Source organism: Amia ocellicauda, chromosome 20, assembly GCF_036373705.1.
Source record: "Amia ocellicauda isolate fAmiCal2 chromosome 20, fAmiCal2.hap1, whole genome shotgun sequence".
Lineage (NCBI taxonomy): Eukaryota > Metazoa > Chordata > Actinopteri > Amiiformes > Amiidae > Amia > Amia ocellicauda.
In genome coordinates this window covers 263,917-283,068 of record NC_089869.1, presented here as the reverse complement: position 1 = coordinate 283,068, position 19,152 = coordinate 263,917, and the positions used below count along the sequence as shown (strand labels likewise).

Sequence of the window (19,152 nt, the reverse complement as noted above, 5' to 3'; positions counted from 1 at the left end):
TGTGTCTGTCTCTCTCTCTCACTAACTCAGTCATCTATTTATAATGATTGGTACTTCTTTCTACTTCGTCCCATCTGGACGTTCCTGATACCCGCGCCTTAGTAATCCTGAGGTCTAAGTCTGATTGGTACTTATTCATCGTTCAACCATTTCAAACCCTTGTCACCTGACCATTGGTCCGACAGTGGTAGAGATCTCACCTTCCACTCGGGAGGTTGTTGCTTGATTCGCTGCCAATGGTTTTCCCCATTCTATGTAGAAGAGGATGGCTATTACTGTAACAACCAGACATTTGTGTCTGTCTCTCTCTCTCTTTCACTCACTCACTCATCTATCTATAATGATTGGTACTTCTTTCTACATCATCCCATCCGGACGTTCCTGTTTCCCGCGCCTTAGTAATCCCGAGGTCTTGGTCTGATTGGTACTTATTCCTCTTTCATCCACTTGATACCCTTGTCACCTGAGCATTGGTCCTACAGTGGTAGAGATCTCAGCTGCCACGCAGGAATTCATTGCTCGATTCGCGGCCAATGGTTTTCCCCGTTCTATATAGAACAGGATGGCAAATAATTGCAACAACCAGACATTTGTGTCTGTCTCTCTCTCTCACTCACTCATCTATCTATAAAGATTGGTACCTCTTTCTACATCGTCCCATCCGGACGTTCCTGTTTCCCGTGCCTTAGTTATCCCGAGGTCTGGGTCTGATTGGTACTTTTTCCTCCTTCTGCATAGACGACGATGACTGCATCGTGCCATCCAGAAGTTCGTCTGTGCCTCATTGGCTCGTGTTGGCTGCATCATTCATGTTTTATGGGTTAAAGTTCTGATTGGTACTTATTCCTCCTTCAGCCGGTTCAAACACTTGTCACCTGAGCATTGGTCCTACATTGGTAGAGATCTCACCTGCCACTCGGGAGGTGTCTGCTTGATTCGCGGCCAATGGTTTTCCCCGTTCTATATAGTAGAGGAATGGCAAATAATTGCAACAACCAGATATTTGTGTCTGTCTCACTCACTCACTCATCTATCAAATTATCTTTAAAGATTAGTACTTCTTTCCCATTCAACCACTTAAGATTTTCATAACCTTAGCATTGGTTGTTCAGTGGTAGAATTCTCGCCTGCCACGCGGGAGGCCCGGGTTCGATTCCTGGCCAATGCATTTTCCTCGTTCTGCAAAGAAGACAATGATTACATCGTCCCATACGGGCGTTACTGTAACCCTGACTTAGTAATCCCGAGATCTAAGTCTCATCGGTACTTATTCCTCGTTCACCCACTTGAAACCCTTGTCACCTGAGCATTGGTCCGACAGTGGTAGAGATCTCACCTGCCACACGGGAGGTTGTTGCTTCATTCGCGGCCAATGGTTTTCCCCATTCTATGTAGAAGAGGATGGCTATTATTGTAACAACCAGACATTTGTGTCTGTCTCTCTCTCTCTTTCACTCACTCACTCATCAATCTATAATGATTGGTACTTCTTTCTACATCATCCCATCCGGACGTTCCTGTTTCCTGCGCCTTAGTAATCCCGAGGTCATGGTCTGATTGGTACTTATTCATCGTTCAACCATTTCAAACCCTTGTCCCCTGACCATTGGTCCAACAGTGTTAGAGATCTCACCTTCCACTCGGGAGGTTGTTGCTTGATTCGCGGCCAATGGTTTTCCCCATTCTATGTAGAAGAGGATGGCTATTATTGTAACAACCAGACATTTGTGTCTGTCTCTCTCTCTCTCTCACTCACTCATCTATCTGTAAAGATTGGTACCTCTTTCTACATCGTCCCATCCAGACGTTCCTGTTTCCCGTGCCCTAGTTATCCCGAGGTCTGGGTATGATTGGAACTTATTCCTCGTTCATCCACTTGAAACCCTTGTCACCTGAGCATTTGTGCTACAGTGGTAGATATCTCACCTTCCACTCGGGAGGTTGTTGCTTGATTCGCGGCCAATGGTTATCCCCGATCTATATAGAAGAGGATGGCTATTATTGTAACAACCACACATTTGTGTCTGTCTCTCTCTCTCACTCACTCATCTATCTATAAAGATTGGTACCTCTTTCTACATCGTCCCATCCGGACGTTCCTGTTTCCCGCGCCTTAGTAATCCCGAGGTCTTGGTCTGATTGGTACTTATTCCTTGTTCATCCACTTGATACCCTTGTCACCTGAGCATTGGTCCTACAGTGGTAGAGATCTCAGCTGCCACGCAGGAATTCATTGCTCGATTCGCGGCCAATGGTTTTCCCCGTTCTATATAGAACAGGATGGCAAATAATTGCAACAACCAGACATTTGTGTCTGTCTCTCTCTCTCACTCACTCATCTATCTATAAAGATTGGTACCTCTTTCTACATCGTCCCATCCGGACGTTCCTGTTTCCCGTGCCTTAGTTATCCCGAGGTCTGGGTCTGATTGGTACTTTTTCCTCCTTCTGCATAGACGATGATGACTGCATCGTGCCATCCAGAGGTTCGTCTGTGCCTCATTGGCTCGTGTTGGCTGCATCATTCATGTTTTATGGGTTAAAGTTCTGATTGGTACTTATTCCTCCTTCAGCCGGTTCAAACATTTGTCACCTGAGCATTGGTCCTACATTGGTAGAGATCTCACCTGCCACTCGGGAGGTGTCTGCTTGATTCGCGGCCAATGGTTTTCCCCGTTCTATATAGTAGAGGATGGCAAATAATTGCAACAACCAGACATTTGTGTCTGTCTCACTCACTCACTCATCTATCCAATTATCTTTAAAGATTAGTACTTCTTTCCCATTCAACCACTTAAGATTTTCATAACCTTAGCATTGGTTGTTCAGTGGTAGAATTCTCGCCTGCCACGCGGGAGGCCCGGGTTCGATTCCCGGCCAATGCATTTTCCTCGTTCTGCAAAGAAGACAATGATTATATCGTCCCATACGGGCGTTACTGTAACCCTGACTTAGTAATCCCGAGATCTAAGTCTCATCGGTACTTATTCCTCGTTCATCCACTTGAAACCCTTGTCACCTGAGCATTGGTCCGACAGTGGTAGAGATCTCACCTGCCACACGGGAGGTTGTTGCTTCATTCGCGGCCAATGGTTTTCCCCATTCTATGTAGAAGAGGATGGCTATTATTGTAACAACCAGACATTTGTGTCTGTCTCTCTCTCTCTTTCACTCACTCACTCATCAATCTATAATGATTGGTACTTCTTTCTACATCATCCCATCCGGACGTTCCTGTTTCCTGCGCCTTAGTAATCCCGAGGTCATGGTCTGATTGGTACTTATTCATCGTTCAACCATTTCAAACCCTTGTCCCCTGACCATTGGTCCAACAGTGGTAGAGATCTCACCTTCCACTCGGGAGGTTGTTGCTTGATTCGCGGCCAATGGTTTTCCCCATTCTATGTAGAAGAGGATGGCTATTATTGTAACAACCAGACATTTGTGTCTGTCTCTCTCTCTCTCTCACTCACTCATCTATCTGTAAAGATTGGTACCTCTTTCTACATCGTCCCATCCAGACGTTCCTGTTTCCCGTGCCCTAGTTATCCCGAGGTCTGGGTATGATTGGAACTTATTCCTCGTTCATCCACTTGAAACCCTTGTCACCTGAGCATTTGTGCTACAGTGGTAGATATCTCACCTTCCACTCGGGAGGTTGTTGCTTGATTCGCGGCCAATGGTTATCCCCGATCTATATAGAAGAGGATGGCTATTATTGTAACAACCACACATTTGTGTCTGTCTCTCTCTCTCACTCACTCATCTATCTATAAAGATTGGTACCTCTTTCTACATCGTCCCATCCGGACGTTCCTGTTTCCCGCGCCTTAGTAATCCCGAGGTCTTGGTCTGATTGGTACTTATTCCTCGTTCATCCACTTGATACCCTTGTCACCTGAGCATTGGTCCTACAGTGGTAGAGATCTCAGCTGCCACGCAGGAATTCATTGCTCGATTCGCGGCCAATGGTTTTCCCCGTTCTATATAGAACAGGATGGCAAATAATTGCAACAACCAGACATTTGTTTCTGTCTCTCTCTCTCACTCACTCATCTATCTAAAAAGATTGGTACCTCTTTCTACATCGTCCCATCCGGACGTTCCTGTTTCCCGTGCCTTAGTTATCCCGAGGTCTGGGTCTGATTGGTACTTTTTCCTCCTTCTGCATAGACGATGATGACTGCATCGTGCCATCCAGAGGTTCGTCTGTGCCTCATTGGCTCGTGTTGGCTGCATCATTCATGTTTTATGGGTTAAAGTTCTGATTGGTACTTATTCCTCCTTCAGCCGGTTCAAACATTTGTCACCTGAGCATTGGTCCTACAGTGGTAGAGATCTCACCTTCCACTCGGGAGGTTGTTGCTTGATTCGCAGCCAATGGTTATCCCCGATCTATATAGAAGAGGATGGCTATTATTGTAACAACCACACATTTGTGTCTGTCTCTCTCTCTCACTCACTCATCTATCTATAAAGATTGGTACCTCTTTCTACATCGTCCCATCCGGACGTTCCTGTTTCCCGCGCCTTAGTAATCCCGAGGTCTTGGTCTGATTGGTACTTATTCCTCGTTCATCCACTTGATACCCTTGTCACCTGAGCATTGGTCCTACAGTGGTAGAGATCTCAGCTGCCACGCAGGAATTCATTGCTCGATTCGCGGCCAATGGTTTTCCCCGTTCTATATAGAACAGGATGGCAAATAATTGCAACAACCAGACATTTGTTTCTGTCTCTCTCTCTCACTCACTCATCTATCTAAAAAGATTGGTACCTCTTTCTACATCGTCCCATCCGGACGTTCCTGTTTCCCGTGCCTTAGTTATCCCGAGGTCTGGGTCTGATTGGTACTTTTTCCTCCTTCTGCATAGACGATGATGACTGCATCGTGCCATCCAGAGGTTCGTCTGTGCCTCATTGGCTCGTGTTGGCTGCATCATTCATGTTTTATGGGTTAAAGTTCTGATTGGTACTTATTCCTCCTTCAGCCGGTTCAAACATTTGTCACCTGAGCATTGGTCCTACAGTGGTAGAGATCTCACCTGCCAGTCGGGAGGTGTCTGCTTGATTCGCGGCCAATGGTTTTCCCCGTTCTATATAGTAGAGGATGGCAAATAATTGCTACAACCAGACATTTGTGTCTGTCTCACTCACTCACTCATCTATCCAATTATCTTTAATGATTAGTACTTCTTTCCCATTCAACCACTTAAGATTTTCATAACCTGAGCATTGGTTGTTCAGTGGTAGAATTCTCGCCTGCCACGCGGGAGGCCCGGGTTCGATTCCCGGCCAATGCATTTTCCTCGTTCTGCAAAGAAGACAATGAATACATCGTCCCATACGGGCGTTACTGTAACCCTGACTTAGTAATCCCGAGATCTAAGTTTCATCGGTACGTATTCCTCGTTCATCCACTTGAAACCCTTGTCACCTGAGCATTGGTCCGCCAGTGGTAGCGATCTCACCGGCCACTCGGGAGGTTGTTGCTTGATTCGCGGACAATGGTTATCCCCGATCTATATAGAAGAGGATGGCTATTATTGTAACAACCAGACATTTGTGTCTGTCTCTCTCTCTCACTAACTCAGTCATCTATTTATAATGATTGGTACTTCTTTCTACTTCGTCCCATCTGGACGTTCCTGATACCCGCACCTTAGTAATCCTGAGGTCTAAGTCTGATTGGTACTTATTCATCGTTCAACCATTTGAAACCCTTGTCACCTGACCATTGGTCCGACAGTGGTAGAGATCTCACCTTCCACTAGGGAGGTTTTGCTTGATTCGCGGCCAATGGTTTTCCCCATTCTATGTAGAAGAGGATGGCTATTATTGTAACAACCAGACATTTGTGTCTGTCTCTCTCTCTCTTTCACTCACTCACTCATCTATCTATAATGATTGTTACTTATTCCTTGTTCAACTACTCGAAACCCTTGTCACCTGAGCATTGGTCCTACAGACGTAGAGAACTCACCTGCCACTCGGGAGGCCTTTACTTGATTCGCGGCCAATGGTTTTCCTCGTTCTATATAGTAGAGGATGGCAAATAATTGCAACAACCAGACATTTGTGTCTGTCTCACTCAGTCACTCATCTATCCTATTATCTATAATGATTAGTACTTCTTTCCCATTCAACCACTTAAGATTTTCATAACCTGAGCATTGGTTGTTCAGTGGTAGAATTCTCGCCTGCCACGCGGGAGGCCCGGGTTCGATTCCCGGCCAATGCATTTTCCTCGTTCTGCAAGAAGACAATGATTACATCGTCCCATACGGGCGTTACTGTAACCTGTGACTTAGTAATCCCGAGATCTAAGTCTCATCGGTACTTATTCCTCGTTCATCCACTTGAAACCCTTGTCACCTGAGCATTGGTCCGACAGTGGTAGAGATCTCACCTGCCACTCGGGAGGTTGTTGCTTGATTCGCGGCCAATGGTTTTCCAAATTGTATGTAGAAGAGGATGGCTATTATTGTAACAACCAGACATTTGTGTCTGTCTCTCTCTCTCTTTCACTCACTCACTCATCTATCTATAATGATTGGTACTTCTTTCTACATCATCCCATCCGGACGTTCCTGTTTCCCGCGCCTTAGTAATCCCGAGGTCTTGGTCTGATTGGTACTTATTCATCGTTCAACCATTTCAAACCCTTGTCACCTGACCATTGGTCCGACAGTGGTAGAGATCTCACCTGCAACTCGGGAGGTGTCTGCTTGATTCGCGGACAATTTTTTTCTCCGTTCTATATAGAAGAGGTTAGCTATTATTGTAACAACCAGACATTTGTCTCTCTCTCTCTGTCACTCACTCACTCATCTATCTATAATGATTGTTACTTATTCCTTGTTCAACTACTCGAAACCCTTGTCACCTGAGCATTGGTCCTACAGACGTAGAGGCCTCACCTGCCACTCGGGAGGCCTTTGCTTGATTCGCGGCCAATGGTTTTCCTCGTTCTATATAGTAGAGGATGGCAAATCATTGCAACAACCAGACATTTGTGTCTGTCTCTCTATCTCTCTCACTTACTCTGTCATCTATTTATAATGATTGGTACTTCTTTCTACTTCGTCCCATCTGGACGTTCCTGATACCCGCGCCTTTGTAATCCTGAGGTCTGGGTCTGATTGGTACTTTTTCCTCCTTCTGCATAGACGATGATGACTGCATCGTGCCATCCAGAGGTTCGTCTGTGCCTCATTGGCTCGTGTTGGCTGCATCATTCATGTTTTATGGGTTAAAGTTCTGATTGGTACTTATTCCTCCTTCAGCCGGTTCAAACACCTATCACCTGAGAATTGGTCCTACAGTGGTAGAGATCTCACCTGCCACTCGGAGGTGTCTGCTTGATTCGTGGCCAATTTTTTTCTCCGTTCTATATAGAAGAGGATGGGAATTATTGTAACAACCAGACATTTGTGTCTGTCTCTCTCTCTCTCTTTCACTCACTCACTCATCTATCTATAATGATTGGTACTTCTTTCTACATCATCCCATCCGGACGTTACTGTAACCTGTGACTTAGTAATCCCGAGATCTAAGTCTCATCGTTACTTATTCCTCGTTCATCCACTTGAAACCCTTGTCACCTGAGCATTTGTGCTACAGTGGTAGATATCTCACCTTCCACTCGGGAGGTTGTTGCTTGATTCGCGGCCCATGGTTTTCCCCATTCTATTTAGAAGAGGATGGCTATTATTGTAACAACCAGACATTTGTGTCTGTCTCTCTCTCTCACTCACTCATCTATCTATAAAGATTGGTACCTCTTTCTACATCGTCCCATCCGGACGTTCCTGTTTCCAGTGCCTTAGTTATCCCGAGGTCTGGGTATGATTGGAACTTATTCCTCTTTCATCCTCTTGAAACCCTTGTCACCTGAGCATTGGTCCGCCAGTGGTAGCGATCTCACCGGCCACTCGGGAGGTTGTTGCTTGATTCGCGGACAATGGTTATCCCCGATCTATATAGAAGAGGATGGCTATTATTGTAACAACCAGACATTTGTGTCTGTCTCTCTCTCTCACTAACTCAGTCATCTATTTATAATGATTGGTACTTCTTTCTACTTCGTCCCATCTGGACGTTCCTGATACCCGCGCCTTAGTAATCCCGAGGTCTAAGTCTGATTGGTACTTATTCATCGTTCAACCATTTGAAACCCTTGTCACCTGACCATTGGTCCGACAGTGGTAGAGATCTCACCTTCCACTCGGGAGGTTGTTGCTTGATTCGCAGCCAATGGTTATCCCCGATCTATATAGAAGAGGATGGCTATTATTGTAACAACCACACATTTGTGTCTGTCTCTCTCTCTCACTCACTCATCTATCTATAAAGATTGGTACCTCTTTCTACATCGTCCCATCCGGACGTTCCTGTTTCCCGCGCCTTAGTAATCCCGAGGTCTTGGTCTGATTGGTACTTATTCCTCGTTCATCCACTTGATACCCTTGTCACCTGAGCATTGGTCCTACAGTGGTAGAGATCTCAGCTGCCACGCAGGAATTCATTGCTCGATTCGCGGCCAATGGTTTTCCCCGTTCTATATAGAACAGGATGGCAAATAATTGCAACAACCAGACATTTGTTTCTGTCTCTCTCTCTCACTCACTCATCTATCTAAAAAGATTGGTACCTCTTTCTACATCGTCCCATCCGGACGTTCCTGTTTCCCGTGCCTTAGTTATCCCGAGGTCTGGGTCTGATTGGTACTTTTTCCTCCTTCTGCATAGACGATGATGACTGCATCGTGCCATCCAGAGGTTCGTCTGTGCCTCATTGGCTCGTGTTGGCTGCATCATTCATGTTTTATGGGTTAAAGTTCTGATTGGTACTTATTCCTCCTTCAGCCGGTTCAAACATTTGTCACCTGAGCATTGGTCCTACAGTGGTAGAGATCTCACCTGCCAGTCGGGAGGTGTCTGCTTGATTCGCGGCCAATGGTTTTCCCCGTTCTATATAGTAGAGGATGGCAAATAATTGCTACAACCAGACATTTGTGTCTGTCTCACTCACTCACTCATCTATCCAATTATCTTTAATGATTAGTACTTCTTTCCCATTCAACCACTTAAGATTTTCATAACCTGAGCATTGGTTGTTCAGTGGTAGAATTCTCGCCTGCCACGCGGGAGGCCCGGGTTCGATTCCCGGCCAATGCATTTTCCTCGTTCTGCAAAGAAGACAATGAATACATCGTCCCATACGGGCGTTACTGTAACCCTGATTTAGTAATCCCGAGATCTAAGTTTCATCGGTACGTATTCCTCGTTCATCCACTTGAAACCCTTGTCACCTGAGCATTGGTCCGCCAGTGGTAGCGATCTCACCGGCCACTCGGGAGGTTGTTGCTTGATTCGCGGACAATGGTTATCCCCGATCTATATAGAAGAGGATGGCTATTATTGTAACAACCAGACATTTGTGTCTGTCTCTCTCTCTCACTAACTCAGTCATCTATTTATAATGATTGGTACTTCTTTCTACTTCGTCCCATCTGGACGTTCCTGATACCCGCACCTTAGTAATCCTGAGGTCTAAGTCTGATTGGTACTTATTCATCGTTCAACCATTTGAAACCCTTGTCACCTGACCATTGGTCCGACAGTGGTAGAGATCTCACCTTCCACTAGGGAGGTTTTGCTTGATTCGCGGCCAATGGTTTTCCCCATTCTATGTAGAAGAGGATGGCTATTATTGTAACAACCAGACATTTGTGTCTGTCTCTCTCTCTCTTTCACTCACTCACTCATCTATCTATAATGATTGTTACTTATTCCTTGTTCAACTACTCGAAACCCTTGTCACCTGAGCATTGGTCCTACAGACGTAGAGAACTCACCTGCCACACGGGAGGCCTTTACTTGATTCGCGGCCAATGGTTTTCCTCGTTCTATATAGTAGAGGATGGCAAATAATTGCAACAACCAGACATTTGTGTCTGTCTCACTCAGTCACTCATCTATCCTATTATCTATAATGATTAGTACTTCTTTCCCATTCAACCACTTAAGATTTTCATAACCTGAGCATTGGTTGTTCAGTGGTAGAATTCTCGCCTGCCACGCGGGAGGCCCGGGTTCGATTCCCGGCCAATGCATTTTCCTCGTTCTGCAAGAAGACAATGATTACATCGTCCCATACGGGCGTTACTGTAACCTGTGACTTAGTAATCCCGAGATCTAAGTCTCATCGGTACTTATTCCTCGTTCATCCACTTGAAACCCTTGTCACCTGAGCATTGGTCCGACAGTGGTAGAGATCTCACCTGCCACTCGGGAGGTTGTTGCTTAATTCGCGGCCAATGGTTTTCCCCATTCTATGTAGAAGAGGATGGCTATTATTGTAACAACCAGACATTTGTGTCTGTCTCTCTCTCTCTTTCACTCACTCACTCATCAATCTATAATGATTGGTACTTCTTTCTACATCATCCCATCCGGACGTTCCTGTTTCCTGCGCCTTAGTAATCCCGAGGTCATGGTCTGATTGGTACTTATTCATCGTTCAACCATTTCAAACCCTTGTCCCCTGACCATTGGTCCAACAGTGGTAGAGATCTCACCTTCCACTCGGGAGGTTGTTGCTTGATTCGCGGCCAATGGTTTTCCCCATTCTATGTAGAAGAGGATGGCTATTATTGTAACAACCAGACATTTGTGTCTGTCTCTCTCTCTCTCTCACTCACTCATCTATCTGTAAAGATTGGTACCTCTTTCTACATCGTCCCATCCAGACGTTCCTGTTTCCCGTGCCCTAGTTATCCCGAGGTCTGGGTATGATTGGAACTTATTCCTCGTTCATCCACTTGAAACCCTTGTCACCTGAGCATTTGTGCTACAGTGGTAGATATCTCACCTTCCACTCGGGAGGTTGTTGCTTGATTCGCGGCCAATGGTTATCCCCGATCTATATAGAAGAGGATGGCTATTATTGTAACAACCACACATTTGTGTCTGTCTCTCTCTCTCACTCACTCATCTATCTATAAAGATTGGTACCTCTTTCTACATCGTCCCATCCGGACGTTCCTGTTTCCCGCGCCTTAGTAATCCCGAGGTCTTGGTCTGATTGGTACTTATTCATCGTTCAACCATTTGAAACCCTTGTGACCTGAGCATTGGTCCTACAGTGGTAGAGATCTCACCTGCCACTCGGAGGTGTCTGCTTGATTCGTGGCCAATTTTTTTCTCCGTTCTATATAGAAGAGGATGGGAATTATTGTAACAACCAGACATTTGTGTCTGTCTCTCTCTCTCTTTCACTCACTCACTCATCTATATATAATGATTGGTACTTCTTTCTACATCATCCCATCCGGACGTTCCTGTTTCCCGCGCCTTAGTAATCCCGAGGTCTTGGTCTGATTGGTACTTATTCATCGTTCAACCATTTGAAACCCTTGTCACCTGACCATTGGTCCAACAGTGGTAGAGATCTCACCTTCCACTTGGGAGGTTGTTGCTTGATTCGCAGCCAATGGTTTTCCCAATTCTATGTAGAAGAGGATGGCTATTATTGTAACAACCAGACATTTGTGTCTTTCTGTCTCTCTCTCTCACTAACTCAGTCATCTATTTATAATGATTGGTCCTTCTTTCTACTTCGTCCCATCTGGACGTTCCTGATACCCACACCTTAGTAATCCTGAGGTCTGGGTCTGATTGGTACTTTTTCCTCCATCTGCATAGACGACGATGACTGCATCGTGCCATCCAGAGGTTCGTCTGTGCCTCATTGGCTCGTGTTGGCTGCATCATTCATGTTTTATGGGTTAAAGTTCTGATTGGTACTTATTCCTCCTTCAGCCGGTTCAAACACTTATCACCTGAGAATTGGTCCTACAGTGGTAGAGATCTCACCTGCCACTGGGGAGGTGTCTGCTTGATTCGCGGCCAATTATTTTCTCCGTTCTATATAGAAGAGGTTGGCTATTATTGTAACAACCGGACATTTGTCTCTCTCTCTCTGTCACTCACTCACTCATCTATCTATAATGATTGTTACTTATTCCTCGTTCAACTACTCGAAACCCTTGTCACCTGAGCATTGGTCCTACAGACGTAGAGACCTCACCTGCCACTCGGGAGGCCTTTGCTTGATTCGCGGCCAATGGTTTTCCCCGTTCTATATAGTAGAGGATGGCAAATCATTGCAACAACCAGACATTTGTGTCTGTCTCACTCACTCACTCATCTATCCTATTATCTATAATGATTAGTACTTCTATCCCATTCAACCACTTAAGATTTTCATAACCTGAGCATTGGTTGTTCAGTGGTAGAGTTCTCGCCTGTCACGCGGGAGGCCCGGGTTCGATTCGCGGCCAATGCATTTTCCTCGTTCTGCAAAGAAGACAAGATTACATCGTCCCATCCGGACGTTACTGTAACCCGTGACTTAGTATTCCCGAGATCTAAGTCTCATCGGTACTTATTCCTCGTTCATCCACTTGAAACCCTTGTCACCTGAGCATTTGTGCTACAGTGGTAGAGATCTCACCTGCCACTCGGGAGGTTGTTGCTTGATTCGCAGCCAATGGTTTTCCCCATGCTATGTAGAAGAGGATGGCTATTATTGTAACAACCAGACATTTGTGTCTGTCTCTCTCTCTCTTTCACTCACTCATCTATCTATAATGATTGGTACTTCTTTCTACATCATCCCATCCGGACGTTCCTGATACCCGCGCCTTAGTAATCCTGAGGTCTGGGTCTGATTGGTACTTTTTCCTCCTTCTGCATAGACGACGATGACTGCATCGTGCCATCCAGAGGTTCGTCTGTGCCTCATTGGCTCGTATTGGCTGCATCATTCATGTTTTATGGGTTAAAGTTCTGATTGGTACTTATTCCTCCTTCAGCCGGTTCAAACACTTATCACCTGAGAATTGGTCCTACAGTGGTTGAGATCTCACCTGCCACTCGGGAGGTGTCTGCTTGATTCGCGGCCAATTTTTTTCTCCGTTCTATATAGAAGAGGTTAGCTATTATTGTTACAACCAGACATTTGTCTCTCTCTCTCTGTCACTCACTCACTCATCTATCTATAATGATTGGTACTTCTTTCTACATCATCCCATCCGGACGTTCCTGTTTCCCGCGCCTTAGTAATACCGAGGTCTTGGTCTGATTGGTACTTATTCATCGTTCAACCATTTCAAACCCTTGTCACCTGACCATTGGTCCGACAGTATTAGAAATCTCACCTGCCACTCGGGAGGTTGTTGCTTGATTCGCGGCCAATGGTTATCCTCGATCTATATAGAAGAGGATGGCTATTATTGTAACAACCAGACATTTGTGTCTGTCTCTCTCTCTCTTTCACTCACTCATCTATCTATAATGATTGTTACTTATTCCTTGTTCAACCACTCGAAACCCTTGTCACCTGAGCATTGGTCCTACAGACGTAGAGACCTCACCTGCTACTCGGGAGGCCTTTGCTTGATTCGCGGCCAATGGTTTTCCCCGTTCTATATAGTAGAGGATGGCAAATAATTGCAACAACCAGACATTTGTGTCTGTCTCACTCACTCACTCATCTATCCAATTATCTTTAATGATTGGTACTTCTTTCACATTCAACCACTTTAGATTTTCATAACCTGAGCATTGGTTGTTCAGTTGTAGAATTCTCGCCTGCCACGCGGGAGACCCGGGTTCGATTCCCGGCCAATGCATTTTCCTCATTCTGCAAAGAAGACAATGATTACATCGTCCCATCCGGACGATACTGTAACCCGTGACTTAGTAATCCCGAGATCTAAGTCTCATCGGTACTTATTCCTCTTTCATCCACTTGAAACCCTTGTCACCTGAGCATTTGTGCTACAGTGGTAGAGATCTCACCATCCACTCGGGAGGTTGTTGCTTGATTCGCGGCCAATGGTTATCCTCGATCTATACAGAAGAGGATGGCTATTATTGTAACAACCAGACATTTGTGTCTGTCCCTCTCTCTCACTCACTCATCTATCTATAGAGATTGGTACCTCTTTCTACATCGTCCCATCCGGACGTTCCTGTTTCCCGTGCCTTAGTTATCCCGAGGTCTAAGTCTGATTGGTACTTATTCATCGTTCAACCATTTGAAACCCTTGTCACCTGACCATTGGTCCGACAATGGTAGAGATCTCACCTTCCACTCGGGAGGTTGTTGCTTGATTCGCGGCCAATGGTTTTCCCCATTCTATGTAGAAGAGGATGGCTATTATTGTAACAACCAGACATTTGTGTCTGTCTCTCTCTCTCTTTCACTCACTCACTCATCTATCTATAATGATTGGTACTTCTTTCTACATCATCACATCCGGACGTTCCTGTTTCCCGCGCCTTAGTAATCCCGAGGTCCAAGTCTGATTGGTACTTATTCCTCGTTCATCCACTTGATACCCTTGTCACCTGAGCATTGGTCCTACAGTGGTAGAGATCTCAGCTGCCACGCAGGAATTCATTGCTCGATTCGCGGCCAATGGTTTTCCCCGTTCTATATTGAACAGGATGGCAAATTATTGCAACAACCAGACATTTGTGTCTGTCTCTCTCTCTCACTCACTCATCTATCTATAAAGATTGGTACCTCTTTCTACATCGTCCCATCCGGACGTTCCTGTTTCCCGTGCCTTAGTTATCCCGAGGTCTGGGTCTGATTGGTACTGTTTCCTCCTTCTGCATAGACGACGATGACTGCATCGTGCCATCCAGAGGTTCGTCTGTGCCTCATTGGCTCGTGTTGGCTGCATCATTCATGTTTTATGGGTTAAAGTTCTGATTGGTACTTATTCCTCCTTCAGCCGGTTCAAACACTTGTCACCTGAGCATTGGTCCTACAGTGGTAGAGATCTCACCTGCCACTCGGGAGGTGTCTGCTTGATTCGCGGCCAATGGTTTTCCCCGTTCTATATAGAAGAGGATGGCTATTATTGTAACAACCAGACATTTGTGTCTGTCTCTCTCTCTCACTAACTCAGTCATCTATTTATAATGATTGGTACTTCTTTCTACTTCGTCCCATCTGGACGATCCTGATACCCGCGCCTTAGTCATCCTGAGGTCTAAGTCTGATTGGTACTTATTCATTGTTCAACCATTTGAAACCCTTGTCACCTGACCATTGGTCCGACAGTGGTAGAGATCTCGACTTCCACTAGGGAGGTTGTTGCTTGATTCGCGGCCAATGGTTTTCCCCATTCTATGTAGAAGAGGATGGCTATGATTGTAACAACCAGACATTTGTGTCTGTCTCTCTCTCTCACTCACTCATCTATCTATAGAGATTGGTACCTCTTTCTACATCGTCCCATCCGGACGTTCCTGTTTCCCGTGCCTTAGTTATCCCGAGGTCTAAGTCTGATTGGTACTTATTCATCGTTCAACCATTTGAAACCCTTGTCACCTGACCATTGGTCCGACAGTGGTAGAGATCTCACCTTCCACTCGGGAGGTTGTTGCTTGATTCGCGGCCAATGGTTTTCCCCATTCTATGTAGAAGAGGATGGCTATTATTGTAACAACCAGACATTTGAGTCTGTCTCTCTCTCTCTTTCACTCACTCACTCATCTATCTATAATGATTGGTACTTCTTTCTACATCATCCCATCCGGACGTTCCTGTTTCCCGCGCCTTAGTAATCCCGAGGTCCAAGTCTGATTGGTACTTATTCCTCGTTCATCCACTTGATACCCTTGTCACCTGAGCATTGGTCCTACAGTGGTAGAGATCTCAGCTGCCACGCAGGAATTCATTGCTCGATTCGCGGCCAATGGTTTTCCCCGTTCTATATAGAACAGGATGGCAAATAATTGCAACAACCAGACATTTGTGTCTGTCTCTCTCTCTCACTCACTCATCTATCTATAAAGATTGGTACCTCTTTCTACATCGTCCCATCCGGACGTTCCTGTTTCTCGTGCCTTAGTTATCCCGAGGTCTGGGTCTGATTGGTACTGTTTCCTCCTTCTGCATAGACGACGATGACTGCATCGTGCCATCCAGAGGTTCGTCTGTGCCTCATTGGCTCGTGTTGGCTGCATCATTCATGTTTTATGGGTTAAAGTTCTGATTGGTACTTGTTCCTCCTTCAGCCGGTTCAAACACTTGTCACCTGAGCATTGGTCCTACAGTGGTAGAGATCTCACCTGCCACTCGGGAGGTGTCTGCTTGATTCGCGGCCAATGGTTTTCCCCGTTCTATATAGTAGAGGATGGCAAATAATTGCAACAACCAGACATTTGTGTCTGTCTCACTCACTCACTCATCTATCCAATTATCTTTAATGATTAGTACTTCTTTCCCATTCAACCACTTAAGATTTTCATAACCTGAGCATTGGTTGTTCAGTGGTAGAATTCTCGCCTGCCACGCGGGAGGCCTGGGTTCGATTCCCGACCAATGCATTTTCCTCGTTCTGCAAAGAAGACAATGATTACATCGTCCCATCCGGACGTTACTGTAACCCGTGTCTTAGTAATCCCGAGATCTAAGTCTCATCGGTACTTATTCCTCTTTCATCCACTTGAAACCCTTGTCACCTGAGCATTGGTCCGACAGTGGTAGCGATCTCACCTACCACTCGGGAGGTTGTTGCTTGATTCGCGGGCAATGGTTATCCCCGATCTATATAGAAGAGGATGGCTATTATTGTAACAACCACACATTTGTGTCTGTCTCTCTCTCTCACTCACTCATCTATCTATAGAGATTGGTACCTCTTTCTACATCGTCCCATCCGGACGTTCCTGCTTCCCGTGCCTTAGTTATCCCGAGGTCTAAGTCTGATTGGTACTTATTCATCGTTCAACCATTTGAACCCTTGTCACCTGACCATTGGTCCGACAGTGGTAGAGATCTCACCTTCCATTCGGGAGGTTGTTGCTTGATTCGCGGCCAATGGTTTTCCCCATTCTATGTAGAGGAGGATGGCTATTATTGTAACAACCAGACATTTGTGTCTGTCTCTCTCTCTCTTTCACTCACTCACTCATCTATCTATAATGATTGGTACCTCTTTCTACATCATCCCATCCGGACGTTCCTGTTTCCCGCGCCTTAGTAATCCCGAGGTCTTGGTCTGATTGGTACTTATTCCTCGTTCATCCACTTGATACCCTTGTCACCTGAGCATTGGTCCTACAGTGGTAGAGATCTCAGCTGCCACGCAGGAATTCATTGCTCGATTTGCGGCCAATGGTTTTCCCCATTCTATATAGAACAGGATGGCAAATAATTGCAAAAACCAGACATTTGTGTCTGTCTCTCTCTCTCACTCACTCATCTATCTAAAAAGATTGGTACCTCTTTCTACATCGTCCCATCCGGACGTTCCTGTTTCCCGTGCCTTAGTTATCCCGAGGTCTGGGTCTGATTGGTACTTTTTCCTCCTTCTGCATAGACGACGATGACTGCATCGTGCCATCCAGAGGTTCGTCTGTGCCTCATTGGCTCGTGTTGGCTGCATCATTCATGTTTTATGGGTTAAAGTTCTGATTGGTACTTATTCCTCCTTCAGCCGGTTCAAACACTTGTCACCTGAGCATTGGTCCTACAGTGGTAGAGATCTCACCTGCCACTCGGGAGGTGTCTGCTTGATTCGCGGCCAATGGTTTTCCCCGTTCTATATAGTAGAGGATGGCAAATAATTGCTACAACCAGACATTTGTGACTGTCTCACTCACTCACTCATCTATCCAATTATCTTTAATGATTAGTACTTCTTTCCCATTCAACCACTTAAGATTTTCATAACCTGAGCATTGGTTGTTCAGTGGTAGAATTCTCGGCTGCCACGCGGGAGGCCTGGGTTCGATTCCCGACCAATGCATTTTCCTCGTTCTGCAAAGAAGACAATGATTACATCGTCCCATCCGGACGTTACTGTAACCCGTGACTTAGTAATCCCGAGATCTAAGTCTCATCGGTACTTATTCCTCTTTCATCCACTTGAAACCCTTGTCACCTGAGCATTTGTGCTACAGTGGCAGAGATCTCACCATCCACTCGGGAGGTTGTTGCTTGATTCGAGGCCAATGGTTATCCTCGATCTATATAGAAGAGGATGGCTATTATTGTAACAACCAGACATTTGTGTCTGTCTCTCTCTCTCTTTCACTCACTCACTCATCTATCTATATTGATTGGTACTTCTTTCTACTTCATCCCATCTGGACGTTCCTGATACCCGCGCCTTAGTAATCCTGAGGTCTGGGTCTGATTGGTACTTTTTCCTCCTTCTGCATAGACGACGATGACTGCATCGTGCCATCCAGAGGTTCGTCTGTGCCTCATTGGCTCGTGTTGGCTGCATCATTCATGTTTTATGGGTTAAAGTTCTGATTGGTACTTATTCCTCCTTCAGCCGGTTCAAACACTTGTCACCTGAGCATTGGTCCTACAGTGGTAGAGATCTCACCTGCCACTCGGGAGGTGTCTGCTTGATTCGCGGCCAATGGTTTTCCCCGTTCTATATAGTAGAGGATGGCAAATAATTGCTACAACCAGACATTTGTGTCTGTCTCACTCACTCACTCATCTATCCAATTATCTTTAATGATTAGTACTTCTTTCCCATTCAACCACTTAAGATTTTCATAACCTGAGCATTGGTTGTTCAGTGGTAGAATTCTCGGCTGCCACGCGGGAGGCCTGGGTTCGATTCCCGACCAATGCATTTTCCTCGTTCTGCAAAGAAGACAATGATTACATCGTCCCATCCGGACGTTACTGTAACCCGTGACTTAGTAATCCCGAGATCTAAGTCTCATCGGTACTTATTCCTCTTTCATCCACTTGAAACCCTTGTCACCTGAGCATTTGTGCTACAGTGGCAGAGATCTCACCATCCACTCGGGAGGTTGTTGCTTGATTCGAGGCCAATGGTTATCCTCGATCTATATAGAAGAGGATGGCTATTATTGTAACAACCAGACATTTGTGTCTGTCTCTCTCTCTCTTTCACTCACTCACTCATCTTTCTATATTGATTGGTATTTCTTTCTACTTCATCCAATCTGGACGTTCCTGATACCCGCGCCTTAGTAATCCTGAGGTCTGGGTCTGATTGGTACTTTTTCCTCCTTCTGCATAGACGACGATGACTGCATCATGCCATCCAGAGGTTCGTCTGTGCCTCATTGG

General features: G+C 45.6%; 8 non-coding genes across 8 annotated transcripts; all 8 read left to right on the top strand.

The window, feature by feature from the left end:
- Positions 1–1,097: 1,097 nt before the first annotated feature.
- trnag-gcc (transfer RNA glycine (anticodon GCC)) lies at positions 1,098–1,168 on the top strand. The gene has a single exon. It is a non-coding gene; the product is annotated as a tRNA-Gly (tRNA).
- A 1,646-nt stretch (positions 1,169–2,814) lies between these two features.
- On the top strand, positions 2,815–2,885 carry trnag-gcc (transfer RNA glycine (anticodon GCC)). Its single transcript has one exon. It is a non-coding gene; the product is annotated as a tRNA-Gly (tRNA).
- Positions 2,886–5,232: 2,347 nt separating this feature from the next.
- On the top strand, positions 5,233–5,303 carry trnag-gcc (transfer RNA glycine (anticodon GCC)). Its single transcript has one exon. It is a non-coding gene; the product is annotated as a tRNA-Gly (tRNA).
- Positions 5,304–6,170: 867 nt separating this feature from the next.
- On the top strand, positions 6,171–6,241 carry trnag-gcc (transfer RNA glycine (anticodon GCC)). Its single transcript has one exon. It is a non-coding gene; the product is annotated as a tRNA-Gly (tRNA).
- A 2,867-nt stretch (positions 6,242–9,108) lies between these two features.
- On the top strand, positions 9,109–9,179 carry trnag-gcc (transfer RNA glycine (anticodon GCC)). The gene has a single exon. It is a non-coding gene; the product is annotated as a tRNA-Gly (tRNA).
- Positions 9,180–10,046: 867 nt separating this feature from the next.
- trnag-gcc (transfer RNA glycine (anticodon GCC)) lies at positions 10,047–10,117 on the top strand. Its single transcript has one exon. It is a non-coding gene; the product is annotated as a tRNA-Gly (tRNA).
- A 3,511-nt stretch (positions 10,118–13,628) lies between these two features.
- trnag-gcc (transfer RNA glycine (anticodon GCC)) lies at positions 13,629–13,699 on the top strand. The gene has a single exon. It is a non-coding gene; the product is annotated as a tRNA-Gly (tRNA).
- A 2,645-nt stretch (positions 13,700–16,344) lies between these two features.
- On the top strand, positions 16,345–16,415 carry trnag-gcc (transfer RNA glycine (anticodon GCC)). The gene has a single exon. It is a non-coding gene; the product is annotated as a tRNA-Gly (tRNA).
- The last annotated feature ends 2,737 nt before the right edge of the window (positions 16,416–19,152 follow it).